Genomic DNA, 19771 nt, shown 5'->3' with positions numbered 1-19771 from the left:
AGAGAGCCAGAATTTGGCTCCAAATTATGGCTAAAGCGTTGAATTTGGGATGTTTGGGATATTTTGAAAACTGCAGGGAGGGTTCGGGCAAAATGTGATCCATCGCCGCTTTCAGTAATTGGCATATTTTCAGTATAAAAAATCGTAATTTCAAACAGCGAATAAGCGCAGAAAGCCAGAATTTGGCTCCAAAATATGGCTCAAAGGTCGAATTTGGCATGTTTGGGATATTTTGCAAACTGCAGGGGGGTTTGGGCAAAATGTGACCCATCGCTTCTTTCAGTAATTGGCATATTTTCAAGCGACACATTTGGGATATTTAGGATAAAAAGTCGTAATTTCAAACTGCGAATACTTGCAGAGAGCCAGAATTTGGCTCCAAAATAATTCTCAATGGTCGAATTTGGGATGATTGGGATATTTTGAAAACTACAAGGAAGGGGTATGGGCAAAATGTGACCTATCGCCGCTCTCAGTAATTCACATAGTATCGGGTATATTCTTGAGGTTATCTTGAGATGATTTCGGGGCTTTTTAGTGTCCCCGTGGCCCGGTCCTCGACCAGGCCTCTACCCCCAGGAAGCAGCCCGTGACAGCTGACTAGCTCCCAGGTACCTATTTTACTGCTAGGTAACAGGGGTAAAATAGGTACCAGGGAGTTAGTCAGCTGTCACGGGCTGCTTCCTGGGGGTAGAGGCCTGGTCGAGGACCGGGCCGCGGGGACACTAAAAAGCCCCGAAATCATCTCAAGATAACCTCAAGAAGATAACCGATACTATGTGAATTACTGAGAGCGGCGATAGGTCACATTTTGCCCATACCCCTTCCTTGTAGTTTTCAAAATATCCCAATCATCCAAAATTCGACCATTGAGAATTATTTTGGAGCCAATTCAGGCTCTCTGCAAGTAAGTATTCGCAGTTTTGAAATTACGACTTTTTATCCTAAATATCCCAAATTGTCGGTAGAAAAAGTCGTAATTTCAAACTGCGAATATGTCCAGAGAGCCGCAACTTGACTCCAAAATTTGGCTCAAGGGTTGAATTTGGGATGTTAGGGATATTTTGAAAACTGCAAGGGGGTTGGGCAAAATGTTGACCCATCCCCGCTCTCAGTAATTGGCAATATTTTCGGTATAAAATGACGTAATTTCAAACTGCGAATGCGTGCAGAGAGCCAGAACTTGGCTCCAAAATATGGCTCAACGTCGAATTTGGGATGTTGGGATATTTGAAAACTGTCGGGGGGGGGGGGGGGCGAAATGTGACCCTAGCTGCTTTCGAGTAATTGACATATTTTCGGTATAAAAATGTCGTAATTTCAACCTTCAAATATGTACAGAGGAGCCAGAATTTGGCTCCAAAATAAGGTTCAAGGGTTGAATTTGGGATGCTTGGGATTTTTTGAAAACTGAATAGTGGGACTTGGGCAAAATGTGATCTATCGTCGCTTTTAGTAATTGGCATATTTTCCGTATAAAAAGTCGTTTTTCAACTGCGAATACGTGCAGAAAGCCAGAATTTGGCTCCAAAATCCAAATCCAAGGTCGAATTTAGGATGTTTGGGATATTTGAAAACTGCAAGAGGGTTTGGGCAAAAATGTGACGCATCGCTGCTTTCAGTAAATTGGCATATTTTCAGTATAAAAAGTCGTAATTTCAAACTGCGAATTGATTTTTATCATTTGTATTTGAAACAACATTGTCATATGTCTTTTCTTGGATATAAATAATACGAAACCTCGCTCTATGATTTGAAGTTAAAAATCCTCAAATATGGTAACATAGTGACTTTTTTCACGTTATTCATGTAGTAAAAATCATCGAATTCAGCAATATTTTGACGTTTATCATCCCCTTTTCCTTTATGTGATATAAACAAAATATCATCGAATTAGGCAATATTTTGCTGTTTTTCCACGTTTTTGTGAATTTTCAGTTTATTGCTATTAATTCATAAAACATACGATAAAAATGATGCAAACCACATAATTGATTATAAATTAACCTTAAACACTTATTTTCAATCAACTATTTGTTTCTCGTTAAAATTCTGAGTAAGATATATTGGAAAGGGGGAGAAGTTCTGTTTTTATTGCATATATCGAAGTTTCAGCCGGATTAGAGCGGGTTTACGTGTAGATCTTCCATCGGAAATATAAACTGAAAATCAGGAACATTTTAGTTAATTCTAATGAAAACAGATTGATTTTTATCATTTGTATTTGAAACAACATTGTCATATGTCTTTTCTTGGATCTAAATTCAAGCCGTCGCTCGAATCCAAGCCTCGAAACCTCGCTCTATGATTTGAAGTTAAAATCCTCAAATATGGGTAATATAGTGACTTTTTTCACGTTATTCATGTAGTTTGATTTTCCGTATATATATTCGTTTTTACCAATATTTCGATACTTCTTCATGTTTTCTCACGATATGTGATTTGGCCTTCAAATCTCAGAATTTTCAAATTTTGCATTTTTAAGCAAGTTTTCTTGCATTTTCTTTGTACTAAAAATCATCGAATTTAGCAATATTTTGACCTTTATCATCCCCTTTCCTTTATGTGATTTAAAACAAATATCATCGAATTAGGCAATATTTTGCCGTTTTTCCACGTTTTTTGTGAATTTTCAGGTTATTGTTATTAATTCATTAAATATACGATAAAAATTATGCAAACACATAATTGATCAGAAAATAACCTTAAATACTTCATTTTCAATCATCTATTTGTTTCTCGTTAAAATACTGAGTAAGATATTGAAAAGGGGAGAAGTTCTGTTTTTATTGCATATATCGACGTTTCAGCCGGATTAGAGCCGTTTTACGTGTACATCTTCCATCGGTAATATAAACGGAAAATCAGGAACATTTTAGTTAATTCTAATGAAAACACATTGATTTTTATCATTTGTATTGGAAGCAACATCTTTATACGTCTTTTCTAGGGTCTAAAAAATACGAAACGTCGCTCTGTGATTCGAAGTTAAAATCCTCAAATTTGGTATAATAATGACTTTTTTCACGTTTTTCATGTAGTTTGATATTACGTATATATATTCATTTTTACCAATATTTCGATACTATTTCATGTAGTATCACGATATGTGCTTTGGCCTTCATATCTCAGATTTTCGCATAAAATTTCATTTTAAGCAAGTTTTCTTGCATTTGTTTCGTACTAAAAATCATCGAATTCAGAAATATTTTGACGTTTATCATCCCCTTTTCCTTTATGTGATATAAACAAAATATCATCGAATTAGGCAATATTTTGCTGTTTTTCCACGTTTTTGTGAACTTTCAGTTTATTGCTCTTAATTCATTAAAATACGATAAAAATTATGCAAACACATAATTGATTAGAAATTAACCTTAAACACTTAATTTTCAATCAACTATTTGTTTTCTCGTTAAAATACTGAGTAAGATATTGGAAAGGGGAGAAGTTCTGTTTTTATTGCATATATCGACGTTTCAGCCGGATTAGAGCCGTTTTACGTGTACATCTTCCATCGGTAATATAAACGGAAAAATCAGGAACATTTTAGTTAATTCTAATGAAAACACATTGATTTATATCATTTGTATTTGAAACAACATTGTCATATGTCTTTTCTTGGATCTAAATAATACGAAACCTCGCTCTATGATTTGAAGTTAAAATCCTCAAATATGGTAATATAGTGACTTTTTTCACGTTATTCATGTAGTTTGATTTTACGTATATATATTCGTTTTTACCAATATTTCTATACTACTTCCTGTTTTCTCACGATATGTGATTTGGCCTTCAAATCTCAGAATTTCGCAAATTTTGCATTTTAAGCAAGTTTTCTTGCATTTAGTTTTGTACTAAAAATCATCGAATTTAGCAATATTTTGACCTTTATCATCCCTTTTTCTTTATGTGATTTAAACAAAATATCATCGAATTAGGCAATATTTTGGCCGTTTTCCACGTTTTGTGAATTTTCAATTTATTGTTATTAGATCATTAAATATTCGATAAAAATTATGCAAAACATAATTGATCAGAAATTAACCTTAATACTTCATTTTCAATCATCTATTTGTTTCTCGTTAAAATACTGAGTAAGATATTGAAAAGGGGACAAGTTCTGTTTTTATTACATATATCGACGTTTCAGCCGGATTAGAGCGGTTTTACGTGTACATCTTCCATCGGTAATATAAACGGAAAATCAGGAACATTTTAGTTAATTCTAATGAAAACACATTGATTTTATCATTTGTATTTCAAACAACATTGTCACATGTCTTTTCTTGGATCTAAATAATACGAAACCTCGCTCTATGATTTGAAGTTAAAATCCTCAAATAAGGTAATATAGTGACTTTTTCACGTTATTCATGCAGTTTGATTTTACGTATATATATTCGTTTTACCAATATTTCGATACTACTTCATGATTTCTCACGATATGTGATTTGGCCTTCAAATCTCAAAATTTCGCAAATTTTGCATTTTTAAGCAAGTTTTCTTGCATTTTCTTTTGTACTTAAAATCATCGAATTTAGCAATATTTTGACCTTTATCATCCCCCTTTTTCTTTATGTGATTTAAACAAAATATCATTGAATTAGGCAATATTTTGCCGTTTTTTCACGTTTTTGTGAACTTTCAGTTTATTGCTATTAATTCATTAAATATACGATAAAAATGATGCAAACACATAATTGATTAGAAATTAACCTTAAACACTTCATTTTCAATCAACTATTTGTTTCTCGTTAAAACACTGAGTAAGATATTGGAAAGGGGAGAAGTTCTGTTTTTATTGCATATATCGACGTTTCAGACGGATTAAAGCGGTTTTACGTGTACATCTTCCATCGGTAATATAAACATAAAATCAGGAACATTTTAGTTAATTTCTAATGTAAACACATTGATTTTTTATCATTTGTATATGAAACAACATTGTCATATGTCTTTTCTTGGATCTAAATAATACGAAACCTCGCTCTATGATTTGAAGTTAAAATCCTCAAATATGGTAATATAGTGACTTTTTTCACGTTATTCATGTAGTAAAAATCATCGAATTCAGCAATATTTTGACGTTTATCATCCCCTTTTCCTTTATGTGATATAAACAAAATATCATCGAATTAGGCAATATTTTGCTGTTTTTCCACGTTTTTGTGAATTTTCAGTTTATTGCTATTAATTCATTAAACATACGATAAAAATGATGCAAACACATAATTGATTATAAATTAACCTTAAACACTTTATTTTCAATCAACTATTTGTTTCTCGTTAAAATTCTGAGTAAGATATTGGAAAGGGGAGAAGTTCTGTTTTTATTGCATATATCGAAGTTTCAGCCGGATTAGAGCGGGATTTACGAGTAGATCTTCCATCGGAAATATAAACTGAAAATCAGGAACATTTTAGTTAATTCTAATGAAAACAGATTGATTTTTATCATTTGTATTTGAAACAACATTGTCCATATGTCTTTTCATGGATCTAAATTCAAGCCTCGCTCGAATCCAAGCCTCGAAACCTCGCTCTATGATTTGAAGTTAAAATCCTCAAATATGGTAATATAGTGACTTTTTTCACGTTATTCATGTAGTTTGATTTTCCGTATATATATTCGTTTTTACCAATATTCCGATACTTTTTCATGTTTTCTCACGATATGTGATTTGGCCTTCAAATCTCAGAATTTTCAAATTTTGCATTTTTAAGCAAGTTTTCTTGCATTTTCTTTTGTACTAAAAATCATCGAATTTAGCAATATTTTGACCTTTATCATCCCCTTTTCCTTTATGTGATTTAAACAAAATATCATCGAATTAGGCAATATTTTGCCGTTTTTCCACGTTTTTGTGAATTTTCAGGTTATTGTTATTAATTCATTAAATATACGATAAAAATTATGCAAACACATAATTGATCAGAAAATAACCTTAAATACTTCATTTTCAATCATCTATTTGTTTCTCGTTAAAATACTGAGTAAGATATTGAAAAGGGGAGAAGTTCTGTTTTATTGCATATATCGACGTTTCAGCTGGATTAGAGCCGTTTTACGTGTACATCTTCCATCGGTAATATAAACGGAAAATCAGGAACATTTTAGTTAATTCTAATGAAAACACATTGATTTTATCATTTGTATTGGAAGCAACATCTTTATACGTCTTTTCTAGGGTCTAAAAAATACGAAACGTCGCTCTGTGATTCGAAGTTAAAATCCTCAAATTTGGTATAATAATGACTTTTTTCACGTTTTTCATGTAGTTTGATATTACGTATATATATTCATTTTTACCAATATTTCGATACTATTTCATGTAGTATCACGATATGTGCTTTGGCCTTCATATCTCAGATTTTCGCATAAAATTTCATTTTAAGCAAGTTTTCTTGCATTTTGTTTCGTACTAAAAATCATCGAATTCAGAAATATTTGACGTTTATCATCCCCTTTTCCTTTATGTTATATACACAAAATATCATCGAATTAGGCAATATTTTGCTGTTTTTCCACGTTTTTGTGAACTTTCAGTTTATTGCTCTTAATTCATTAAAATACGATAAAAATTATGCAAACACATAATTGATTAGAAATTAACCTTAAACACTTAATTTTCAATCAACTATTTGTTTCTCGTTAAAATACTGAGTAAGATATTGGAAAGGGGAGAAGTTCTGTTTTTATTGCATATATCGACGTTTCAGCCGGATTAGAGCCGTTTTACGTGTACATCTTCCATCGGTAATATAAACGGAAAATCAGGAACATTTTAGTTAATTCTAATGAAAACACATTGATTTATATCATTTGTATTTGAAACAACATTGTCATATGTCTTTTCTTGGTTCTAAATAATACGAAACCTCGCTCTATGATTTGAAGTTAAAATCCTCAAATATGGTAATATAGTGACTTTTTTCACGTTATTCTTGTAGTTTGATTTTACGTATATATATTCGTTTTTACCAATATTTCTATACTACTTCATGTTTTCTCATGATATGTGATTTGGCCTTCAAATCTCAGAATTTCGCAAATTTTGCATTTTTAAGCAAGTTTTATTGCATTTAGTTTTGTACTAAAAATCATCGAATTTAGCAATATTTTGACCTTTATCATCCCTTTTTCTTTATGTGATTTAAACAAAATATCATCGAATTAGGCAATATTTTGCCGTTTTCCACGTTTTTGTGAATTTTCAATTTATTGTTATTAGATCATTAAATATACGATAAAAATTATGCAAAAACATAATTGATCAGAAATTAACCTTAAATACTTCATTTTCAATCATCTATTTGTTTCTCGTTAAAATACTGAGTAAGATATTGAAAAGGGGACAAGTTCTGTTTTTATTACATATATCGACGTTTCACCCGGATTAGAGCGGTTTTACGTGTACATCTTCCACCGGTAATATAAACGGAAAATCAGGAACATTTTAGTTAATTCTAATGAAAACACATTGATTTTTATCATTTGTATTTCAAACAACATTGTCATATGTCTTTTCTTGGATCTAAATAATACGAAACCTCGCTCTATGATTTGAAGTTAAAATCCTCAAATATGGTAATATAGTGACTTTTTCACGTTATTCATGCAGTTTGATTTTACGTATATATATTCGTTTTTACCAATATTTCGATACTACTTCATGTTTTCTCACGATATGTGATTTGGCCTTCAAATCTCAAAATTTCGCAAATTTTGCATTTTTAAGCAAGTTTTCTTGCATTTTCTTTTGTACTAAAAATCATCGAATTTAGCAATATTTTGACCTTTATCATCCCCTTTTTCTTTATGTGATTTAAACAAAATATCATTGAATTAGGCAATATTTTGCCGTTTTTTTCACGTTTTTCTGAACTTTCAGTTTATTGCTATTAATTCATTAAATATACGATAAAAATGATGCAAACACATAATTGATTAGAAATTAACCTTAAACACTTCATTTTCAATCAACTATTTGTTTCTCGTTAAAACACTGAGTAAGATATTGGAAAGGGGAGAAGTTCTGTTTTTATTGCATATATCGACGTTTCAGCCGGATTAAAGCGGTTTTACGTGTACATCTTCCATCGGTAATATAAACATAAAATCAGGAACATTTTAGTTAATTCTAATGTAAACACATTGATTTTTTATCATTTGTATTTGAAACAACATTGTCATATGTCTTTTCTTGGATCTAAATAATACGAAACCTCGCTCTATGATTTGAAGTTAAAATCCTCAAATATGGTAATATAGTGACTTTTTTCACGTTATTCATGTAGTAAAAATCATCGAATTCAGCAATATTTTGACGTTTATCATCCCCTTTTCCTTTATGTGATATAAACAAAATATCATCGAATTAGGCAATATTTTGCTGTTTTTCCACGTTTTTGTGAATTTTCAGTTTATTGCTATTAATTCATTAAACATACGATAAAAATGATGCAAACACATAATTGATTATAAATTAACCTTAAACACTTTATTTTCAATCAACTATTTGTTTCTCGTTAAAATTCAGAGTAAGATATTGGAAAGGGGAGAAGTTCTGTTTTTATTGCATATATCGAAGTTTCAGCCGGATTAGAGCGGGATTTACGTGTAGATCTTCCATCGGAAATATAAACTGAAAATCAGGAACATTTTAGTTAATTCTAAAGAAAACAGATTGATTTTTATCATTTGTATTTGAAACAACATTGTCATATGTCTTTTCTTGGACCTAAATTCAAGCCTCGCTCGAATCCAAGCCTCGAAACCTCGCTCTATGATTTGAAGTTAAAATCCTCAAATATGGTAATATAGTGACTTTTTTCACGTTATTCATGTAGTTTGATTTTCCGTATATATATTCGTTTTTACCAATATTTCGATACTTCTTCATGTTTTCTCACGATATGTGATTTGGCCTTCAAATCTCAGAATTTTCAAATTTTGCATTTTTAAGCAAGTTTTCTTGCATTTTCTTTTGTACTAAAAATCATCGAATTTAGCAGTATTTTGACCTTTATCATCCCCTTTTCCTTTATGTGATTTAAACAAAATATCATCGAATTAGGCAATATTTTGCCGTTTTTCCACGTTTTTGTGAATTTTCAGGTTATTGTTATTAATTCATTAAATATACGATAAAAATTATGCAAACACATAATTGATCAGAAAATAACCTTAAATACTTCATTTTCAATCATCTATTTGTTTCTCGTTAAAATTCTGAGTAAGATATTGAAAAGGGGAGAAGTTCTGTTTTTATTGCATATATCGACGTTTCAGCCGGATTAGAGCCGTTTTACGTGTACATCTTCCATCGGTAATATAAACGGAAAATCAGAAACATTTTAGTTAATTCTAATGAAAACACATTGATTTTTATCATTTGTATTGGAAGCAACATTGTCATATGTCTTTTCTTGGATCTAAATAATACGAAACCTCGCTCTATGATTTGAAGTTAAAATCCTCAAATATGGTAATATAGTGACTTTTTCACGTTATTCATGTAGTAAAAATCATCGAATTCAGCAATATTTTGACGTTTATCATCCCCTTTTCCTTTATGTGATATAAACAAAATATCATCGAATTAGGCAATATTTTGCTGTTTTTCCACGTTTTTGTGAATTTTCAGTTTATTGCTATTAATTCATTAAACATACGATAAAAATGATGCAAACACATAATTGATTATAAATTAACCTTAAACACTTTATTTTCAATCAACTATTTGTTTCTCGTTAAAATTCAGAGTAAGATATTGGAAAGGGGAGAAGTTCTGTTTTTATTGCATATATCGAAGTTTCAGCCGGATTAGAGCGGGATTTAAGTGTAGATCTTCCATCGGAAATATAAACTGAAAATCAGGAACATTTTAGTTAATTCTAATGAAAACAGATTGATTTTTATCATTTGTATTTGAAACAACATTGTCATATGTCTTTTCTTGGATCTAAATTCAAGCCTCGCTCGAATCCAAGCCTCGAAACCTCGCTATATGATTTGAAGTTAAAATCCTCAAATATGGTAATATAGTGACTTTTTTCACGTTATTCATGTAGTTTGATTTTCCGTATATATATTCGTTTTTACCAATATTTCGATACTTCTTCATGTTTTCTCACGATATGTGATTTGGCCTTCAAATCTCAGAATTTTCAAATTATGCATTTTTAAGCAAGGTTTCTTGCATTTTCTTTTGTACTAAAAATCATCGAATTTAGCAATATTTTGACCTTTATCACCCCCTTTTCCTTTATGTGATTTAAACAAAATATCATCGAATTAGGCAATATTTTGCCGTTTTTCCACGTTTTTGTGAATTTTCAGGTTATTGTTATTAATTCATTAAATATACGATAAAAATTATGCAAACACATAATTGATCAGAAAATAACCTTAAATACTTCATTTTCAATCATCTATTTGTTTCTCGTTAAAATACTGAGTAAGATATTGAAAAGGGGAGAAGTTCTGTTTTTATTGCATATATCGACGTTTCAGCCGGATTAGAGCCGTTTTACGTGTACATCTTCCATCGGTAATATAAACGGAAAATCAGGAACATTTTAGTTAATTCTAATGAAAACACATTGATTTTTATCATTTGTATTGGAAGCAACATCTTTATACGTCTTTTCTAGGGTCTAAAAAATACGAAACGTCGCTCTGTGATTCGAAGTTAAAATCCTCAAATTTGGTATAATAATGACTTTTTTCACGTTTTTCATGTAGTTTGATATTACGTATATATATTCATTTTTACCAATATTTCGATACTATTTCATGTAGTATCACGATATGTGCTTTGGCCTTCATATCTCAGATTTTCGCATAAAATTTCATTTTAAGCAAGTTTTCTTGCATTTTGTTTCGTACTAAAAATCATCGAATTCAGAAATATTTTGACGTTATCATCCCCTTTTCCTTTATGTGATATAAACAAAATATCATCGAATTAGGCAATATTTTGCTGTTTTTCCACGTTTTTGTGAACTTTCAGTTTATAGCTCTTAATTCATTAAAATACGATAAAAATTATGCAAACACATAATTGATTAGAAATTAACCTTAAACACTTAATTTTCAATCAACTATTTGTTTCTCGTTAAAATACTGAGTAAGATATTGGAAAGGGGAGAAGTTCTGTTTTTATTGCATATATCGACGTTTCAGCCGGATTAGAGCCGTTTTACGTGTACATCTTCCATCGGTAATATAAACGGAAAATCAGGAACATTTTAGTTAATTCTAATGAAAACACATTGATTTATATCATTTGTATTTGAAACAACATTGTCATATGTCTTTTCTTGGTTCTAAATAATACGAAACCTCGCTCTATGATTTGAAGTTAAAATCCTCAAATATGGTAATATAGTGACTTTTTTCACGTTATTCATGTAGTTTGATTTTACGTATATCTATTCGTTTTTACCAATATTTCTATACTACTTCATGTTTTCTCACGATATGTGATTTGGCCTTCAAATCTCAGAATTTCGCAAATTTTGCATTTTTAAGCAAGTTTTCTTGCATTTAGTTTTGTACTAAAAATCATCGAATTTAGCAATATTTTGACCTTTATCATCCCCTTTTCTTTATGTGATTTAAACAAAATATCATCGAATTAGGCAATATTTTGCCGTTTTCCACGTTTTTGTGAATTTTCAATTTATTGTTATTAGATCATTAAATATACGATAAAAATTATGCAAACACATAATTGATCAGAAATTAACCTTAAATACTTCATTTTCAATCATCTATTTGTTTCTCGTTAAAATACTGAGTAAGATATTGAAAAGGGGACAAGTTCTGTTTTTATTACATATATCGACGTTTCAGCCGGATTAGAGCGGTTTTACGTGTTCATCTTCCATCGGTAATATAAACGGAAAATCAGGAACATTTTAGTTAATTCTAATGAAAACACATTGATTTTTATCATTTGTATTTCAAACAACATTGTCATATGTCTTTTCTTGGATCTAAATAATACGAAACCTCGCTCTATGATTTGAAGTTAAAATCCTCAAATATGGTAATATAGTGACTTTTTCACGTTATTCATGTAGTTTGATTTTACGTATATATATTCGTTTTTACCAATATTTCGATACTACTTCATGTTTTCTCACGATATGTGATTTGGCCTTCAAATCTCAAAATTTCGCAAATTTTGCATTTTTAAGCAAGTTTTCTTGCATTTACTTTTGTACTAAAAATCATCGAATTTAGCAATATTTTGACCTTTATCATCCCCTTTTTCTTTATGTGATTTAAACAAAATATCATTGAATTAGGCAATATTTTGCCGTTTTTTCACGTTTTTGTGAACTTTCAGTTTATTGCTATTAATTCATTAAATATACGATAAAAATGATGCAAACACATAATTGATTAGAAATTAACCTTAAACACTTCATTTTCAATCAACTATTTGTTTCTCGTTAAAACACTGAGTAAGATATTGGAAAGGGGAGAAGTTCTGTTTTTATTGCATATATCGACGTTTCAGCCGGATTAAAGCGGTTTTACGTGTACATCTTCCATCGGTAATATAAACATAAAATCAGGAACATTTTAGTTAATTCTAATGTAAACACATTGATTTTTTATCATTTGTATTTGAAACAACATTGTCATATGTCTTTTCTTGGATCTAAATAATACGAAACCTCGCTCTATGATTTGAAGTTAAAATCCTCAAATATGGTAATATAGTGACTTTTTTCACGTTATTCATGTAGTAAAAATCATCGAATTCAGCAATATTTTGACGTTTATCATACCCTTTTCCTTTATGTGATATAAACAAAATATCATCGAATTAGGCAATATTTTGCTGTTTTTCCACGTTTTTGTGAATTTTCAGTTTATTGCTATTAATTCATTAAACATACGATAAAAATGATGCAAACACATAATTGATTATAAATTAACCTTAAACACTTTATTTTCAATCAACTATTTGTTTCTCGTTAAAATTCAGAGTAAGATATTGGAAAGGGGAGAAGTTCTGTTTTTATTGCATATATCGAAGTTTCAGCCGGATTAGAGCGGGATTTACGTGTATATCTTCCATCGGAAATATAAACTGAAAATCAGGAACATTTTAGTTAATTCTAATGAAAACAGATTGATTTTTATCATTTGTATTTGAAACAACATTGTCATATGTCTTTTCTTGGATCTAAATTCAAGCCTCGCTCGAATCCAAGCCTCGAAACCTCGCTCTATGATTTGAAGTTAAAATCCTCAAATATGGTAATATAGTGACTTTTTTCACGTTATTCATGTAGTTTGATTTTCCGTATATATATTCGTTTTTACCAATATTTCGATACTTCTTCATGTTTTCTCACGATATGTGATTTGGCCTTCAAATCTCAGAATTTTCAAATTTTGCATTTTTAAGCAAGTTTTCTTGCATTTTCTTTTGTACTAAAAATCATCGAATTTAGCAATATTTTGACCTTTATCATCCCCTTTTCCTTTATGTGATTTAAACAAAATATCATCGAATTAGGCAATATTTTGCCGTTTTTCCACGTTTTTGTGAATTTTCAGGTTATTGTTATTAATTCATTAAATATACGATAAAAATTATGCAAACACATAATTGATCAGAAAATAACCTTAAATACTTCATTTTCAATCATCTATTTGTTTCTCGTTAAAATACTGAGTAAGATATTGAAAAGGGGAGAAGTTCTGTTTTTATTGCATATATCGACGTTTCAGCCGGATTAGAGCCGTTTTACGTGTACATCTTCTATCGGTAATATAAACGGAAAATCAGGAACATTTTAGTTAATTCTAATGAAAACACATTGATTTTTATCATTTGTATTGGAAGCAACATCTTTATACGTCTTTTCTAGGGTCTAAAAAATACGAAACGTCGCTCTGTGATTCGAAGTTAAAATCCTCAAATTTGGTATAATAATGACTTTTTTCACGTTTTTCATGTAGTTTGATATTACGTATATATATTCATTTTTACCAATATTTCGATACTATTTCATGTAGTATCACGATATGTGCTTTGGCCTTCATATCTCAGATTTTCGCATAAAATTTCATTTTAAGCAAGTTTTCTTGCATTTTGTTTCGTACTAAAAATCATCGAATTCAGAAATATTTTGACGTTTATCATCCCCTTTTCCTTTATGTGATATAAACAAAATATCATCGAATTAGGCAATATTTTGCTGTTTTTCCACGTTTTTGTGAACTTTCAGTTTATTGCTCTTAATTCATTAAAAATACGATAAAAATTATGCAAACACATAATTGATTAAAAATTAACCTTAAACACTTAATTTTCAATCAACTATTTGTTTCTCGTTAAAATACTGAGTAAGATATTGGAAAGGGGAGAAGTTCTGTTTTTATTGCATATATCTACGTTTCAGCCGGATTAGAGCCGTTTTACGTGTACATCTTCCATCGGTAATATAAACGGAAAATCAGGAACATTTTAGTTAATTCTAATGAAAACACATTGATTTTTATCATTTGTATTTGAAACAACATTGTCATATATCTTTTCTTGGATCTAAATTCAAGCCTCGCTCGAATCCAAGCCTCGAAACCTCGCTCTATGATTTGAAGTTAAAATCCTCAAATATGGTAATATAGTGACTTTTTTCACGTTATTCATGTAGTTTGATTTTCCGTATATATATTCGTTTTTACCAATATTTCGATACTACTTCATGTTTTCTCACGATATGTGATTTGGCCTTCAAATCTCAGAATTTTCAAATTTTGCATTTTTAAGCAAGTTTTCTTGCATTTTCTTTTGTACTATAAATCATTGAATTTAGCAATATTTTGACCTTTATCATCCCCTTTTCCTTTATGTGATTTAAACAAAATATCATCGAATTAGGCAATATTTTGCCGTTTTTCCACGTTTTTGCGAATTTTCAGTTTATTGTTATTAATTCATTAAATATACGATAAAAATTATGCAAACACATAATTGATCAGAAAAAAACTTAAATACTTCATTTTCAATCATCTATTTGTTTCTCGTTAAAATACTGAGTAAGATATTGGAAAGGGGAGAAGTTCTGTTTTTATTACATATATCGACGATTCAGCCGGATTAGAGCCGTTTTACGTGTACATCTTCCATCGGTAATATAAACGGAAAATCAGGAACATTTTAGTTAATTCTAATGAAAACACATTGATTTTTATCATTTGTATTGGAAGCAACATCTTTATACGTCTTTTCTAGCGTCTAAAAAATACGAAACGTCGCTCTATGATTCGAAGTTAAAATCCTGAAATTTGGTATAATAATGACTTTTTTCACGTTTTTCATGTAGTTTGATATTACGTATATATATTCATTTTTACCAATATTTCGATACTATTTCATGTAGTATCACGATATGTGCTTTGGCCTTCAAATCTCAGATTTTCGCATAAAATTGCATTTTAAGCAAGTTTTCTTGCATTTTGTTTCGTACTAAAAATCATCGAATTCAGCAATATTTTGACGTTTATTATCCCCTTTTCCTTTATGTGATATAAACAAAATATCATCCAATTAGGCAATATTTTGCTGTTTTTCCACGTTTTTGTGAACTTTCAGTTTATTGCTCTTAATTCATTAAAATACGATAAAAATTATGCAAACACATAATTGATTAGAAATTAACCTTAAACACTTAATTTTCAATCAACTATTTGTTTCTCGTTAAAATACTGAGTAAGATATTGGAAAGGGGCGAAGTTCTGTTTTTATTGCATATATCGACGTTTCAGCCGGATTAGAGCCGTTTCCCAGCAAACACAAATCATCTACACAACGTTCGCCTATCTCTTCCCAAAGGTGTGGGAATGATTTGCATTGAGAATGGTTCAGGAGAGCCTTTGAGAAACTTTTACTCAAAAAATCCAAACACAAAGGTTTAATTATAAATTGTTTTTCTACAATTATTTTCTTCCAAATGTAAAACAAATAGTTGTTACATGTTTAAATATAAAATTTATGGTGTTATTTTGTAAAATTCATTAATAAATTGTGAATGATATATATTGGCTGAGTGAAACCTTTAAAATCCATTTAGTTATAATTTGAACAGAAAAAAATAGTTTTCCAAATTTTCTGAAAATCGCTCTTTTTAACACAATTTGACTCCTTATGCATTCCACTAAACACTATATCATGTTTAAATATATAATTTATGTATTATTCCCTAAAATAATTTATATAAATTATATAAGTTGCTGGAAAGTGGTGTTAAAGATTCTGAAAACTTTTTGTTGTGTTATAATTGGAATGTTCTTATTAACTATGTCTCAAGTTCACAGTTTATCAAACAAGAATATTAACATTCGTCAACTCTTAAAATCTTATATGTTATCTTGCTGGTGCAAAATGGGTGAATCTTTAGGAACAGCTATAGTATCTATATATCACAAATGGTGTTTTCCCTAACTCAAACAATGTAGGGTTTATTATTCTACACATATTTCTAATGACTCTTAGATGTTTACATTCTCTGAAGTATAATTGTGAAGGCTGTGTCCATCACTCTCAACACAGATTCTTAAACTCCTCTCTGCAGGTTCAACTATATAATTAGTTTCCATTTTGAATCTCCATGGACATTTGTATCCAAAATGAAACCAATGTGGTTTCCTTCAGTGCCTTCAGCCAGCACATTTGCTCATTCATTTCCACAGATTCCAACATGGTAGGGGATTTACAGAAATTTGTATATTCATATTGTTATATATTAAAAATATGAATGCAGTTCAATATGATAAGACAAATACATGAGTTTATGATAAATTCGTTTTCTGTGATATACCATTGATATGCTCTTTTTTTCTTTAAACGGCAGACTAAACTAAAGTGCTCACATCAACAGATTTGATGTATAAATGGTCAACGCTCAACAGAGTTAGTATAAATGTATTAGTATAAATCTTACTTGTCTCATTGTTAATTCACATTCAATGTCAACTTGTGGTTTTGATGTGGCACGTTTGGCCAAGACACCCCACCCCATTATGCACCCCATACCCATCTTGTGGGCGGTTGTGGAAAGGGTTACAGAGGCACATAATGGGCTCAGGGACTGAACCCCACAATTCATTTAGCTAAGCAAGTTACAATCTTGATGAGCTAGTTACAAAATTCAATATAAGTCATCACATCAACAATGGGTTCGAGATCGACCTCAAGTACAGGTTCTAAATTAAGCAACTGACATATGTGGAGAGCTAGTATCAAAATTTATATGTTTGTCCTGCACACCGTCCCCCATCCAGTGGGCAGCGGTGGATAGGTTACAATCACTTAGTTGTTATCTACAGTTAGCAAACTGGGGATATTTGGCTAAAATTTCTGATAGCAGATCATTTTGAATGAAATATTGACACATCGCTGGAACATTGGTTATAGAATTGTCTCTAAATTCATGTATCTTTTCGCACTCCATCACATAGTGACGGAGGGTGTGCGAATAATTTTGTTGACACAGTTTACATTTGGTCAGGTCTACATGAGCAGATAATGAGAATTCCCAGAGATACTTGTAACCGAGTCTAAGCCGAGCAGTAGTAACATCTAGAAGTCTGCTGATTTTATTGGATGATCCATAGATGTGTGGCTCCTCTTGTATGATAGTATGATGATAGATGGAATTACTAGTTCCAGTTTCTAGGCAGGCGATGAGTACTCACAATAACCTTAAGTGTCAAAACAAAAATGTGTATACTCTTTTTACTCTCCTGACCTTAGTTCTTGAGCTATGTATTTCATTTTGGTACCAACGTGTTCGCAATAACATTCTCTAGAAGAACATCAGCAAAAACGATCACCAAAAGTTATATGAATACCAGCACCCAATAAATACCTACGTAGATGACTCGCCGTGAGTGCCCAAGAGTAACAAAATGTTTTTACTCTTGGGATTGTTATCACTTCCACACTTGTCCTACAGCGTTAATTTTGGTATCAATGTACTCGCAATTATTTCACTGTCCTGACATTATTATTGTATGTACGTCATTCATTTTTGTGCCAATATTTTCGCAATAGAATGTTCTATGAGCCCGTAGGTAAAAAAGAGCAACAAAGCGTAAGATAGAATAGCACCATATATAAAACAACGCTGGTACATATCAGTGAGCGTCAAACACACACGAAATGTGTGTGTTTGATGGTGGTCAAACGATGTTTCATGTGTTTGATCAGGTGATGTCCTGATCCGCATAATTAAAGTATGAATTATGTTGAGAAAAAATAAGAAAAAATGGAAAAAACAGGGGTGGGAGAAACATCACAGAAAAAGAGTAAAAATACAATTTGGTCAACAAAACAGCATTGTTTAAAATAAAAGATATGGATTGACATTTTGGTGGTTAGGTAGGTTACATTAAGTTAATTAGGTAGTACTTAGTGTTTATCTGTTATAGATAGGAGCTGCCTGGTATGGACCAATAGGCCTTCTGCAGTTACCTTTGTTTTTATGTTTTTGCCCTGTAACCTAAATGGTTAGAGAGGCACATATATGGGCTTAGGGACTGAACCCCACACTACATTTAGCTAAGCTGGTTACAATCTTGATGATGTAGTTACAAAATTCTGTATAAGTCGTCACATTATTAATGGGTTCGAGATCAACCACAATTTCCTGAATGGATATAACAAAGGGGATATTAATAGGTTATTAAAATTGTCAACACACGATAGAACACGAAACAATGGGTATAAATTGGATAAGTTTAGATTTAGGAAAGACTTGGGTAATTACTGGGTCAGTAATAGGGTTGTTGATTTGTGGAATTTTTCTTAACTTATAAATTTATCTTTATTTATCTTAAACTGGTTGGGAGAGGTACAGTTTTTAACATAATTGGGAAGGTCATTCCACATTCGAGGTCCCTTGATTTGTAAAGCATTTCTAGTTTGACTAAGTCGTACTCTTGGAATATCAAATAGGTATTTGTTTCTGGTGTGGTGCTCATGGGATCTGTTACAACCTTCTAGGAAGCTTTTAGGGTCAGGATTGACATTACAGTGCAGCGTTTTATATATATAAAATACACATGAGAGTATGTGCAGGGACTTAATATCTAACATATTCAGAGATTTGAGTAAGGGGTCCATATATACTGCCCGGTTGCCTGAAATGCTATATGCCTACTATATTGGCTTTAGGTATTGTATGCACTAGCTCTATCTATAAATCCAACATTATGTTTGTAAATCAACTATGTATGTACTTTCCTGAATAAAATTGACTTTACTGTACACTTATATGCTCTGTGGATTTGTTATCCCCTATCGTTTGGGAGAAAAAAAATTACTAATACGTTCGGCGAATGACTTTGACTTCAACTTCACTTTGACTTCGTTCATGTCATCGTATTTTCCGTAATATATAAAGATTATGACAATGCAATTATATTATTGTGTGCAAATAAGTTGGAAATTTCATGTACCCTAAAAATAGTAAAATAAAGAATAAGAATAATTAAATAATTGTTGTAGTAAATTGTCACACGTTCATCATACGCAAACGAACACACAGTTTGGAGCGTCAGTACAACAAGATCGCCGCCATTTTAAAACACGGCTTCGAATGTAAGTAATGTTTTTCTCGTACTAACACTGTATTATGCAATAGATTAGGTCTTGAATTCACAAATTTAGTTGTTACATCTGACAGAGTATGTTAGACTGTGTAATGCTGGTCCATGTTGACGTATTTGTGGGCT

Source organism: Procambarus clarkii, unplaced genomic scaffold (assembly GCF_040958095.1).
Source record: "Procambarus clarkii isolate CNS0578487 unplaced genomic scaffold, FALCON_Pclarkii_2.0 HiC_scaffold_96, whole genome shotgun sequence".
In the NCBI taxonomy this organism is placed as follows: Eukaryota; Metazoa; Arthropoda; class Malacostraca; order Decapoda; family Cambaridae; genus Procambarus; species Procambarus clarkii.
This window is presented reverse-complemented; position numbering follows the sequence as displayed.